The 13,929-nt window shown below is 47.9% G+C and overlaps 4 non-coding genes across 4 annotated transcripts; all 4 read left to right on the top strand.

Annotated features, from left to right (window-relative positions):
* The first annotated feature begins 275 nt into the window (after positions 1-275).
* Positions 276-347, top strand: Trnai-uau (transfer RNA isoleucine (anticodon UAU)). Its single transcript has one exon. It is a non-coding gene; the product is annotated as a tRNA-Ile (tRNA).
* Positions 348-3,653: 3,306 nt separating this feature from the next.
* Positions 3,654-3,725, top strand: Trnak-uuu (transfer RNA lysine (anticodon UUU)). Its single transcript has one exon. It is a non-coding gene; the product is annotated as a tRNA-Lys (tRNA).
* Positions 3,726-7,036: 3,311 nt separating this feature from the next.
* Positions 7,037-7,108, top strand: Trnak-uuu (transfer RNA lysine (anticodon UUU)). Its single transcript has one exon. It is a non-coding gene; the product is annotated as a tRNA-Lys (tRNA).
* A 3,791-nt stretch (positions 7,109-10,899) lies between these two features.
* Positions 10,900-10,971, top strand: Trnak-uuu (transfer RNA lysine (anticodon UUU)). The gene has a single exon. It is a non-coding gene; the product is annotated as a tRNA-Lys (tRNA).
* The last annotated feature ends 2,958 nt before the right edge of the window (positions 10,972-13,929 follow it).

Raw genomic sequence — 13,929 nt, 5'->3', positions numbered from 1 at the left:
TTTCCTAACGAGCCCCTCATTTCCAAACCCTATTATCGCGCGAAAGCTTAGCGAGGGCCTCGGTTCTGGCAGCCTTGATGCCAAGGTAGCATAAGAGGGTTTCCCGCCGGTTGACCGCTCATGACAGGCTGTAGACGTTCGCGTCACGCCCCGGGGGTTGAAAAAGAAGGTCCCCTTCTCCCCGTGTAGTCTGAGTGGCGCTGGCAACCACCCTCAAGCGTCAGATAAAGTTGTAGTATATATAAATACCCCAGAAAGTGAAGCGGAACACAGTCGCCCAGATAGCCGAATTGGTAAAGCATTCGAGATATGATCGAAAGGCGTGGGTTCGGTCCCCACTCTGGGCGCGTGTTTTTCTTCCTTTCTTTTCACGTAATTAATAAAAATTAATAATAATGTAACGTCACCAACGGTAAAAAAAATTGTCTAACCTTCCCCTATGCCTTTAGCGTTGTAGACTGCCGGCATTTCTTTCTGTATTTCCTAACGAGCCTCTCTTTTCCAAACCCTATTATCGCGCGAAAGCTTAGCGAGGGCCTCGGTTCTGGCAGCCTTGATGCCAAGGTAGCATAAGTGGGTTTTCCGCCGGTTGACCGCTCATGACAGGCTGTAGACGTTCGCGTCACGCCCCGGGGGTTGAAAAAGAAGGTCCCCTTCTCCCCGTGTCGTCTGAGTGGCGCTGGCTACCACCCTCAAGCGTCAGATACAGTTGTAGTAAATATAAATACCCCAGAAAGTGAAGCAGAACACAGTCGCCCAGATAGCCGAATTGGTAAGGCATTCGAGATCTAATCGAAAGGCGTGGGTTCGGTCCCCACTCTAGGCGCGTGTTTTTCTTTCTTTCTTTATCACGTATTTAATAAAAATTAATAATAATGTAACGTCACTAACGGTAAAAAAAATTGTCTAACCTTCCCCTATGCCTTTGGCGTTGTAGACGACCGGCATTTCTTTCTGTATTTCCTAACGAGCCCCTCATTTCCAAACCCTATTATCGCGCGAAAGCTTAGCGAGGGCCTCGGTTCTGGCAGCCTTGATGCCAAGGTAGCATAAGAGGGTTTCCCGCCGGTTGACCGCTCATGACAGGCTGTAGACGTTCGCGTCACGCCCCGGGGGTTGAAATAGAAGGTCCCCTTCTCCCCGTGTAGTCTGAGTGGCGCTGGCTACCACCCTCAAGCGTCAGATACAGTTGTAGTAAATATAAATACCCCAGAAAGTGAAGCAGAACACAGTCGCCCAGACAGCCGAATTGTTAAGGCATTCGAGATCTAATCGAAAGGCGTGGGTTCGGTCCCTACTCTGGGCGCGTGTTTTTCTTTCTTTCTTTATCACGTAATTAATAAAAATTAATAATAATGTAATGTCACTAACGGTAAAAAAAATTGTTTAACCTTCCCCTATGCCTTCTTTGGCGTTGTAGACTGCCGGCATTTCTTTCTGTATTTCCTAACGAGCCCCTCATTTCCAAACCCTATTATCGCGCGAAAGCTTAGCGAGGGCCTCGGTTCTGGCAGCCTTGATGCCAAGGTAGCATAAGAGGGTTTCCCGCCGGTTGACCGCTCATGACAGGCTGTAGACGTTCGTTCGCGTCACGCCCCGGGGGTTGAAAAAGAAGGTCCCCTTCTCCCCGTGTAGTCTGAGTGGCGCTGTCTACCACCCTCAAGCGTCAGATACAGTTGTAGTAAATATAAATACCCCAGAAAGGGAAGCGGAACACAGTCGCCCAGATAGCCGAATTGGTAAGGCATTCGAGATGTAATCGAAAGGCGTGGATTCGGTCCCCACTCTAGGCGCGTGTTTTTCTTTCTTTCTTTATCACGTAATTAATAAAAATTAATAATAATGTAACGTCACTAATGGTAAAAAAAATTGTCTAACCTTCCGCTATGCCTTGTTTGCGGTTGTAGACTGCCGGCATTTCTTTCTGTATTTCCTAACGAGCCCCTCATTTCCAAACGTTTTATCGCACGAAAGCTTAGCGAGGGCCTCGGTTCTGGCAGCCTTGATGCCAAGGTAGCATAAGAGGGTTTCCCGCCGGTTGACCGCTCATGACAGGCTGTAGACGTTCGCGTCACGCCCCGGGGGTTGAAAAAGAAGGTCCCCTTCTCCCCGTGTAGTCTGAGTGGCGCTGGCTACCACCCTGAAGCGTCAGATACAGTTGTAGTAAATATAAATACCCCAGACAGTGAAGCGGAACACAGTCGCCCAGATAGCCGAATTGCTAAAGCATTCGAGATCTAATCGAAAGGTGTTGGTTCGGTCCCCACTCTGGGCGCGTGTTTTTCTTTCTTTCTTTATCACGTAATTAATAAAAATTAATAATAATGTAACGTCACTAACGGTAAAAAAAATTGTCTAACCTTCCCCTATGCCTTCTTTGGCGTTGTAGACTGCCGGCATTTCTTTCTGTATTTCCTAACGAGCCCCTCATTTCCAAACCCTATTATCGCGCGAAAGCTTAGCGAGGGCCTCGGTTCTGGCAGCCTTGATGCCAAGGTAGCATAAGAGGGTTTCCCGCCGGTTGACCGCTCATGACAGGCTGTAGACGTTCGCGTCACACCCCGGGGGTTGAAAAAGAAGGTCCCCTTCTCCCCGTGTAGTCTGAGTTGCGCTGGCTACCACCCTCAAGCGTCAGATACAGTTGTAGTATATATAAATACCCCAGAAAGTGAAGCGGAACACAGTCGCCCAGATAGCCGAATTGGTAAGGCATTCGAGATCTAATCGAAAGGCGTGGATTCGGTCCCCACTCTAGGCGCGTGTTTTTCTTTCTTTCTTTATCACGTAATTAATAAAAATTAATAATAATGTAACGTCACTAACGGTAAAAAAAATTGTCTAACCTTCCCCTATGCCTTGTTTGCGGTTGTAGACTGCCGGCATTTCTTTCTGTATTTCCTAACGAGCCCCTCATTTCCAAACCCTATTATCGCGCGAACGCTTAGGGAGGGCCTCGGTTCTGGCAGCCTTGATGCCAAGGTAGCATAAGAGGGTTTCCCGCCGGTTGACCGCTCATGACAGGCTGTAGACGTTCGCGTCACGCCCCGGGGGTTGAAAAAGAAGGTCCCCTTCTCCCCGTGTAGTCTGAGTTGGCGCTGGCTACCACCCTCAAGCGTCAGATACAGTTGTAGTAAATATAAATACCCCAGACAGTGAAGCGGAACACAGTCGCCCAGATAGCCGAATTGGTAAAGCATTCGAGATCTAATCGAAAGGCGTTGGTTCGGTCCCCACTCTGGGCACGTGTTTTTCTTTCTTTCTTTATCACGTAATTAATAAAAATTAATAATAATGTAACGTCACTAACGGTAAAGAAAATTGTCTAACCTTCCCCTATGCCTTCTTTGGCGTTGTAGACTGCCGGCATTTCTTTCTGTATTTTCTAACGAGCCCCTCATTTCCAAACCCTATTATCGCGCGAAAGCTTAGCGAGGGCCTCGGTTCTGGCAGCCTTGATGCCAAGGTAGCATAAGAGGGTTTCCCGCCGGTTGACCGCTCATGACAGGCTGTAGACGTTCGCGTCACGCCCCGGGGGTTGAAAAAGAAGGTCCCCTTCTCCCCGTGTAGTCTGAGTTGCGCTGGCTACCACCCTCAAGCGTCAGATACAGTTGTAGTAAATATAAATACCCCAGAAAGTGAAGTGGAACACAGTCGCCCAGATAGCCGAATTGGTAAGGCATTCGAGATTTAATCGAAAGGCGTGGATTCGGTCCCCACTCTGGGCGCGTGTTTTTCTTTCTTTCTTTATCACGTAATTAATAAAAATTAATAATAATGTAACGTCACTAACGGTAAAAAAAATCGTGTAACCTTCCCCTATGCCTTCTTTGGCGTTGTAGAGTGCCGGCATTTCTTTCTGTATTTCCTAACGAGCCCCTCATTTCCAAATCCTATTATCGCGCGAAAGCTTAGCGAGGGCCTCGGTTCTGGCAGCCTTGATGCCAAGGTAGCATAAGAGGGTTTCCCGCCGGTTGACCGCTCATGAAAGGCTGTAGACGTTCGCGTCACGCCCCGGGGGTTGAAAAAGAAGGTCCCCTTCTCCCCGTGTAGTCTGAGTGGCGCAGGCTACCACCCTCAAGCGTCAGATACAGTTGTAGTAAATATAAATACCCCAGAAAGTGAAGTGGAACACAGTCGCCCAGATAGCCGAATGGTAAGGCATTTGAGATCTAATCGAAAGGTGTGGATTCGGTCCCCACTCTGGGAGCGTGTTTTTCTTTCTTTCTTTATCACGTAATTAATAAAAATTAATAATAATGTAACGTCACTAACGGTAAAAAAATTGTTTAACCTTCCCCTATGCCTTCTTGGGTGTTGTAGACTGCCGGCATTTCTTTCTGTATTTCCTAACGAGCCCCTCATTTCCAAACCCTATTATCGCGCGAAAGCTTAGCGAGGGCCTCGGTTCTGGCAGCCTTGATGCCAAGGTAGCATAAGAGGGTTTCCCTCCGGTTGACCGCTCATGACAGGCTGTAGACGTTCGCGTCACGCCCCGGGGGTTGAAAAAGAAGGTCCCCTTCTCCCCGTGTAGCCTGAGTGGCGCTGGCTACCACCCTCAAGCGTCAGATACAGTTGTAGTGAATATAAATACCCCAGAAAGTGAAGCGGAACACAGTCGCCCAGATAGCCGAATTGGTAAGGCATTCGAGATCTAATCGAAAGGCGTGGATTCGGTCCCTACTCTGGGCGCGTGTTTTTCTTTCTTTCTTTATCACGTAATTAATAAAAATTAATAATAATGTAACGTCACTAACGGTAAAAAAAATTGTTTAACCTTCCCCTATGCCTTTTTTGGTGTTGTAGACTGCCGGCATTTCTTTCTGTATTTCCTAACGAGCCCCTCATTTCCAAACCCTATTATCGCGCGAAAGCTTAGCGAGGGCCTCGGTTCTGGCAGCCTTGATGCCAAGGTAGCATAAGAGGGTTTCCCGCCGGTTGACCGCTCATGACAGGCTGTAGACGTTCGTTCGCGTCACGCCCCGGGGGTTGAAAAAGAAGGTCCCCTTCTCCCCGTGTAGTCTGAGTGGCGCTGTCTACCACCCTCAAGCGTCAGATACAGTTGTAGTAAATATAAATACCCCAGAAAGGGAAGCGGAACACAGTCGCCCAGATAGCCGAATTGGTAAGGCATTCGAGATGTAATCGAAAGGCGTGGATTCGGTCCCCACTCTAGGCGCGTGTTTTTCTTTCTTTCTTTATCACGTAATTAATAAAAATTAATAATAATGTAACGTCACTAACGGTAAAAAAAATTGTCTAACCTTCCGCTATGCCTTGTTTGCGGTTGTAGACTGCCGGCATTTCTTTCTGTATTTCCTAACGAGCCCCTCATTTCCAAACCTTTTATCGCACGAAAGCTTAGCGAGGGCCTCGGTTCTGGCAGCCTTGATGCCAAGGTAGCATAAGAGGGTTTCCCGCCGGTTGACCGCTCATGACAGGCTGTAGACGTTCGCGTCACGCCCCGGGGGTTGAAAAAGAAGGTCCCCTTCTCCCCGTGTAGTCTGAGTGGCGCTGGCTACCACCCTGAAGCGTCAGATACAGTTTGAGTAAATATAAATACCCCAGACAGTGAAGCGGAACACAGTCGCCCAGATAGCCGAATTGCTAAAGCATTCGAGATCTAATCGAAAGGTGTTGGTTCGGTCCCCACTCTGGGCGCGTGTTTTTCTTTCTTTCTTTATCACGTAATTAATAAAAATTAATAATAATGTAACGTCACTAACGGTAAAAAAAATTGTCTAACCTTCCCCTATGCCTTCTTTGGCGTTGTAGACTGCCGGCATTTCTTTCTGTATTTCCTAACGAGCCCCTCATTTCCAAACCCTATTATCGCGCGAAAGCTTAGCGAGGGCCTCGGTTCTGGCAGCCTTGATGCCAAGGTAGCATAAGAGGGTTTCCCGCCGGTTGACCGCTCATGACAGGCTGTAGACGTTCGCGTCACACCCCGGGGGTTGAAAAAGAAGGTCCCCTTCTCCCCGTGTAGTCTGAGTGGCGCTGGCTACCACCCTCAAGCGTCAGATACAGTTGTAGTAAATATAAATACCCCAGAAAGTGAAGCGGAACACAGTCGCCCAGATAGCCGAATTGGTAAGGCATTCGAGATCTAATCGAAAGGCGTTGATTCGGTCCCCACTCTAGGCGCGTGTTTTTCTTTCTTTCTTTATCACGTAATTAATAAAAATTAATAATAATGTAACGTCACTAACGGTAAAAAAAATTGTCTAACCTTCCCCTATGCCTTGTTTGCGGTTGTAGACTGCCGGCATTTCTTTCTGTATTTCCTAACGAGCCCCTCATTTCCAAACCCTATTATCGCGCGAACGCTTAGGGAGGGCCTCGGTTCTGGCAGCCTTGATGCCAAGGTAGCATAAGAGGGTTTCCCGCCGGTTGACCGCTCATGACAGGCTGTAGACGTTCGCGTCACGCCCCGGGGGTTGAAAAAGAAGGTCCCCTTCTCCCCGTGTAGTCTGAGTTGGCGCTGGCTACCACCCTCAAGCGTCAGATACAGTTGTAGTAAATATAAATACCCCAGACAGTGAAGCGGAACACAGTCGCCCAGATAGCCGAATTGGTAAAGCATTCGAGATCTAATCGAAAGGCGTTGGTTCGGTCCCCACTCTGGGCACGTGTTTTTCTTTCTTTCTTTATCACGTAATTAATAAAAATTAATAATAATGTAACGTCACTAACGGTAAAGAAAATTGTCTAACCTTCCCCTATGCCTTCTTTGGCGTTGTAGACTGCCGGCATTTCTTTCTGTATTTTCTAACGAGCCCCTCATTTCCAAACCCTATTATCGCGCGAAAGCTTAGCGAGGGCCTCGGTTCTGGCAGCCTTGATGCCAAGGTAGCATAAGAGGGTTTCCCGCCGGTTGACCGCTCATGACAGGCTGTAGACGTTCGCGTCACGCCCCGGGGGTTGAAAAAGAAGGTCCCCTTCTCCCCGTGTAGTCTGAGTTGCGCTGGCTACCACCCTCAAGCGTCAGATACAGTTGTAGTAAATATAAATACCCCAGAAAGTGAAGTGGAACACAGTCGCCCAGATAGCCGAATTGGTAAGGCATTCGAGATTTAATCGAAAGGCGTGGATTCGGTCCCCACTCTGGGCGCGTGTTTTTCTTTCTTTCTTTATCACGTAATTAATAAAAATTAATAATAATGTAACGTCACTAACGGTAAAAAAAATCGTGTAACCTTCCCCTATGCCTTCTTTGGCGTTGTAGAGTGCCGGCATTTCTTTCTGTATTTCCTAACGAGCCCCTCATTTCCAAATCCTATTATCGCGCGAAAGCTTAGCGAGGGCCTCGGTTCTGGCAGCCTTGATGCCAAGGTAGCATAAGAGGGTTTCCCGCCGGTTGACCGCTCATGAAAGGCTGTAGACGTTCGCGTCACGCCCCGGGGGTTGAAAAAGAAGGTCCCCTTCTCCCCGTGTAGTCTGAGTGGCGCAGGCTACCACCCTCAAGCGTCAGATACAGTTGTAGTAAATATAAATACCCCAGAAAGTGAAGCGGAACACAGTCGCCCAGATAGCCGAATGGTAAGGCATTTGAGATCTAATCGAAAGGTGTGGATTCGGTCCCCACTCTGGGAGCGTGTTTTTCTTTCTTTCTTTATCACGTAATTAATAAAAATTAATAATAATGTAACGTCACTAACGGTAAAAAAATTGTTTAACCTTCCCCTATGCCTTCTTGGGTGTTGTAGACTGCCGGCATTTCTTTCTGTATTTCCTAACGAGCCCCTCATTTCCAAATCCTATTATCGCGCGAAAGCTTAGCGAGGGCCTCGGTTCTGGCAGCCTTGATGCCAAGGTAGCATAAGAGGGTTTCCCGCCGGTTGACCGCTCATGAAAGGCTGTAGACGTTCGCGTCACGCCCCGGGGGTTGAAAAAGAAGGTCCCCTTCTCCCCGTGTAGTCTGAGTGGCGCAGGCTACCACCCTCAAGCGTCAGATACAGTTGTAGTAAATATAAATACCCCAGAAAGTGAAGTGGAACACAGTCGCCCAGATAGCCGAATGGTAAGGCATTTGAGATCTAATCGAAAGGTGTGGATTCGGTCCCCACTCTGGGAGCGTGTTTTTCTTTCTTTCTTTATCACGTAATTAATAAAAATTAATAATAATGTAACGTCACTAACGGTAAAAAAATTTTTTAACCTTCCCCTATGCCTTCTTGGGTGTTGTAGACTGCCGGCATTTCTTTCTGTATTTCCTAACGAGCCCCTCATTTCCAAACCCTATTATCGCGCGAAAGCTTAGCGAGGGCCTCGGTTCTGGCAGCCTTGATGCCAAGGTAGCATAAGAGGGTTTCCCTCCGGTTGACCGCTCATGACAGGCTGTAGACGTTCGCGTCACGCCCCGGGGGTTGAAAAAGAAGGTCCCCTTCTCCCCGTGTAGCCTGAGTGGCGCTGGCTACCACCCTCAAGCGTCAGATACAGTTGTAGTGAATATAAATACCCCAGAAAGTGAAGCGGAACACAGTCGCCCAGATAGCCGAATTGGTAAGGCATTCGAGATCTAATCGAAAGGCGTGGATTCGGTCCCTACTCTGGGCGCGTGTTTTTCTTTCTTTCTTTATCACGTAATTAATAAAAATTAATAATAATGTAACGTCACTAACGGTAAAAAAAATTGTTTAACCTTCCCCTATGCCTTTTTTGGTGTTGTAGACTGCCGGCATTTCTTTCTGTATTTCCTAACGAGCCCCTCATTTCCAAACCCTATTATCGCGCGAAAGCTTAGCGAGGGCCTCGGTTCTGGCAGCCTTGATGCCAAGGTAGCATAAGAGGGTTTCCCGCCGGTTGACCGCTCATGACAGGCTGTAGACGTTCGTTCGCGTCACGCCCCGGGGGTTGAAAAAGAAGGTCCCCTTCTCCCCGTGTAGTCTGAGTGGCGCTGTCTACCACCCTCAAGCGTCAGATACAGTTGTAGTAAATATAAATACCCCAGAAAGGGAAGCGGAACACAGTCGCCCAGATAGCCGAATTGGTAAGGCATTCGAGATGTAATCGAAAGGCGTGGATTCGGTCCCCACTCTAGGCGCGTGTTTTTCTTTCTTTCTTTATCACGTAATTAATAAAAATTAATAATAATGTAACGTCACTAACGGTAAAAAAAATTGTCTAACCTTCCGCTATGCCTTGTTTGCGGTTGTAGACTGCCGGCATTTCTTTCTGTATTTCCTAACGAGCCCCTCATTTCCAAACCTTTTATCGCACGAAAGCTTAGCGAGGGCCTCGGTTCTGGCAGCCTTGATGCCAAGGTAGCATAAGAGGGTTTCCCGCCGGTTGACCGCTCATGACAGGCTGTAGACGTTCGCGTCACGCCCCGGGGGTTGAAAAAGAAGGTCCCCTTCTCCCCGTGTAGTCTGAGTGGCGCTGGCTACCACCCTGAAGCGTCAGATACAGTTTGAGTAAATATAAATACCCCAGACAGTGAAGCGGAACACAGTCGCCCAGATAGCCGAATTGCTAAAGCATTCGAGATCTAATCGAAAGGTGTTGGTTCGGTCCCCACTCTGGGCGCGTGTTTTTCTTTCTTTCTTTATCACGTAATTAATAAAAATTAATAATAATGTAACGTCACTAACGGTAAAAAAATTGTCTAACCTTCCCCTATGCCTTCTTTGGCGTTGTAGACTGCCGGCATTTCTTTCTGTATTTCCTAACGAGCCCCTCATTTCCAAACCCTATTATCGCGCGAAAGCTTAGCGAGGGCCTCGGTTCTGGCAGCCTTGATGCCAAGGTAGCATAAGAGGGTTTCCCGCCGGTTGACCGCTCATGACAGGCTGTAGACGTTCGCGTCACACCCCGGGGGTTGAAAAAGAAGGTCCCCTTCTCCCCGTGTAGTCTGAGTGGCGCTGGCTACCACCCTCAAGCGTCAGATACAGTTGTAGTAAATATAAATACCCCAGAAAGTGAAGCGGAACACAGTCGCCCAGATAGCCGAATTGGTAAGGCATTCGAGATCTAATCGAAAGGCGTTGATTCGGTCCCCACTCTAGGCGCGTGTTTTTCTTTCTTTCTTTATCACGTAATTAATAAAAATTAATAATAATGTAACGTCACTAACGGTAAAAAAAATTGTCTAACCTTCCCCTATGCCTTGTTTGCGGTTGTAGACTGCCGGCATTTCTTTCTGTATTTCCTAACGAGCCCCTCATTTCCAAACCCTATTATCGCGCGAACGCTTAGGGAGGGCCTCGGTTCTGGCAGCCTTGATGCCAAGGTAGCATAAGAGGGTTTCCCGCCGGTTGACCGCTCATGACAGGCTGTAGACGTTCGCGTCACGCCCCGGGGGTTGAAAAAGAAGGTCCCCTTCTCCCCGTGTAGTCTGAGTTGGCGCTGGCTACCACCCTCAAGCGTCAGATACAGTTGTAGTAAATATAAATACCCCAGACAGTGAAGCGGAACACAGTCGCCCAGATAGCCGAATTGGTAAAGCATTCGAGATCTAATCGAAAGGCGTTGGTTCGGTCCCCACTCTGGGCACGTGTTTTTCTTTCTTTCTTTATCACGTAATTAATAAAAATTAATAATAATGTAACGTCACTAACGGTAAAGAAAATTGTCTAACCTTCCCCTATGCCTTCTTTGGCGTTGTAGACTGCCGGCATTTCTTTCTGTATTTTCTAACGAGCCCCTCATTTCCAAACCCTATTATCGCGCGAAAGCTTAGCGAGGGCCTCGGTTCTGGCAGCCTTGATGCCAAGGTAGCATAAGAGGGTTTCCCGCCGGTTGACCGCTCATGACAGGCTGTAGACGTTCGCGTCACGCCCCGGGGGTTGAAAAAGAAGGTCCCCTTCTCCCCGTGTAGTCTGAGTTGCGCTGGCTACCACCCTCAAGCGTCAGATACAGTTGTAGTAAATATAAATACCCCAGAAAGTGAAGTGGAACACAGTCGCCCAGATAGCCGAATTGGTAAGGCATTCGAGATTTAATCGAAAGGCGTGGATTCGGTCCCCACTCTGGGCGCGTGTTTTTCTTTCTTTCTTTATCACGTAATTAATAAAAATTAATAATAATGTAACGTCACTAACGGTAAAAAAAATCGTGTAACCTTCCCCTATGCCTTCTTTGGCGTTGTAGAGTGCCGGCATTTCTTTCTGTATTTCCTAACGAGCCCCTCATTTCCAAATCCTATTATCGCGCGAAAGCTTAGCGAGGGCCTCGGTTCTGGCAGCCTTGATGCCAAGGTAGCATAAGAGGGTTTCCCGCCGGTTGACCGCTCATGAAAGGCTGTAGACGTTCGCGTCACGCCCCGGGGGTTGAAAAAGAAGGTCCCCTTCTCCCCGTGTAGTCTGAGTGGCGCAGGCTACCACCCTCAAGCGTCAGATACAGTTGTAGTAAATATAAATACCCCAGAAAGTGAAGCGGAACACAGTCGCCCAGATAGCCGAATGGTAAGGCATTTGAGATCTAATCGAAAGGTGTGGATTCGGTCCCCACTCTGGGAGCGTGTTTTTCTTTCTTTCTTTATCACGTAATTAATAAAAATTAATAATAATGTAACGTCACTAACGGTAAAAAAATTGTTTAACCTTCCCCTATGCCTTCTTGGGTGTTGTAGACTGCCGGCATTTCTTTCTGTATTTCCTAACGAGCCCCTCATTTCCAAACCCTATTATCGCGCGAAAGCTTAGCGAGGGCCTCGGTTCTGGCAGCCTTGATGCCAAGGTAGCATAAGAGGGTTTCCCTCCGGTTGACCGCTCATGACAGGCTGTAGACGTTCGCGTCACGCCCCGGGGGTTGAAAAAGAAGGTCCCCTTCTCCCCGTGTAGTCTGAGTGGCGCTGGCTACCACCCTCAAGCGTCAGATACAGTTGTAGTGAATATAAATACCCCAGAAAGTGAAGCGGAACACAGTCGCCCAGAGAGCCGAATTGGTAAGGCATTCGAGATCTAATCGAAAGGCGTGGATTCGGTCCCTACTCTGGGCGCGTGTTTTTCTTTCTTTCTTTATCACGTAATTAATAAAAATTAATAATAATGTAACGTCCCTAACGGTAAAAAAAATTGTTTAACCTTCCCCTATGCCTTTTTTGGTGTTGTAGACTGCCGGCATTTCTTTCTGTATTTCCTAACGAGCCCCTCATTTCCAAACCCTATTATCGCGCGAAAGCTTAGCGAGGGCCTCGGTTCTGGCAGCCTTGATGCCAAGGTAGCATAAGAGGGTTTCCCGCCGGTTGACCGCTCATGACAGGCTGTAGACGTTCGCGTCACGCCCCTGGGGTTGAAAAAGAAGGTCTCCTTCTCCCCGTGTAGTCTGAGTAGCACTGGCTACCACCCTCAAGCGTCAGATACAGTTGTAGTAAATATAAATACCCCAGAAAGTGAAGCGGAACACAGTCGCCCAGATAGCCGAATTGGTAAAGAATTCGAGATCTAATCGAAAGGCGTGGATTCGGTCCCTACTCTGGGCGCGTGTTTTTCTTTCTTTCTTTATCACGTAATTAATAAAAATTAATAATAATGTAACGTCCCTAACGGTAAAAAAAATTGTTTAACCTTCCCCTATGCCTTTTTTGGTGTTGTAGACTGCCGGCATTTCTTTCTGTATTTCCTAACGAGCCCCTCATTTCCAAACCCTATTATCGCGCGAAAGCTTAGCGAGGGCCTCGGTTCTGGCAGCCTTGATGCCAAGGTAGCATAAGAGGGTTTCCCGCCGGTTGACCGCTCATGACAGGCTGTAGACGTTCGCGTCACGCCCCTGGGGTTGAAAAAGAAGGTCTCCTTCTCCCCGTGTAGTCTGAGTGGCGCTGGCTACCACCCTCAAGCGTCAGATACAGTTGTAGTAAATATAAATACCCCAGAAAGTGAAGCGGAACACAGTCGCCCAGATAGCCGAATTGGTAAAGAATTCGAGATCTAATCGAAATGCGAGGGTTCGGTCCCCACTCTGGGCGCGTGTTTTTCTTTCTTTTTTTATCACGTAATTAATAAAAATTAATAATAATGTAACGTCACTAACAGTAAAAAAAATTGTCTAACCTTCCCGTATGCCTTCTTTGGCGTTGTAGACTGCCGGCATTTCTTTCTGTATTTCCTAACGAGCCCCTCATTTCCAAACCCTATTATCGCGCGAAAGCTTAGCGAGGGCCTCGGTTCTGGCAGCCTTGATGCCAAGGTAGCATACGAGGTTTTCCCGCCGGTTGACCGCTCATGACAGGCTGTAGACGTTCGCGTCACGCCCCGGGGGTTGAAAAAGAAGGTCCCCTTCTCCCCGTGTAGTCTGAGTGGCGCTGGCTACCACCCTCAAGCGTCAGATACAGTTGTAGTAAATATAAATACCCCAGAAAGTGAAGCGGAACACAGTCGCCCAGATAGCCGAATTGGTAAGGCATTCGAGATCTAATTGAAAGGCGTGGGTTCGGTCCCCACTCTGGGCGCGTGTTTTTTTTTCTTTCTTTATCACGTAATTAATAAAAATTAATAATAATGTAACGTCACTAACGGTAAAAAAAATTGTCTAACCTTCCCCTATGCCTTCTTTGGCGTTGTAGACTGCCGGCATTCTTTCTGTATTTCCTAACGAGCCCCTCATTTCCAAACCCTATTATCGCGCGAAAGCTTAGCGAGGGCCTCGGTTCTGGCAGCCTTGATGCCAAGGTAGCATAAGAGGGTTTCCCGCCGGTTGACCGCTCATGACAGGCTGTAGACGTTCGCGTCACGCCCCGGGGGTTGAAAAAGAAGGTCCCCTTCTCCCCGTGTAGTCTGAGTGGCGCTGGCTACCACCCTCAAGCGTCAGATACAGTTGTAGTAAATATAAATACCCCAGAAAGTGAAGCGGAACACAGTCGCCCAGATAGCCGAATTGGTAAGGCATTCGAGATCTAATCGAAAGGCGTGGATTCGGTCCCCACTCTAGGCGCGTGTTTTTCTTTCTTTCTTTATCACGTAATTATAAAAATTAATAATAATGTAACGTCACTAA

Source organism: Haemaphysalis longicornis, unplaced genomic scaffold, assembly GCF_048455015.1.
Source record: "Haemaphysalis longicornis isolate Haplotype H1 unplaced genomic scaffold, Haemaphysalis longicornis Haplotype H1 scaffold_13, whole genome shotgun sequence".
Classification (NCBI taxonomy): Eukaryota; Metazoa; Arthropoda; class Arachnida; order Ixodida; family Ixodidae; genus Haemaphysalis; species Haemaphysalis longicornis.
Note: the sequence above shows the minus strand (reverse complement) of the source record. Positions and strands in the feature narration are given on the sequence as shown.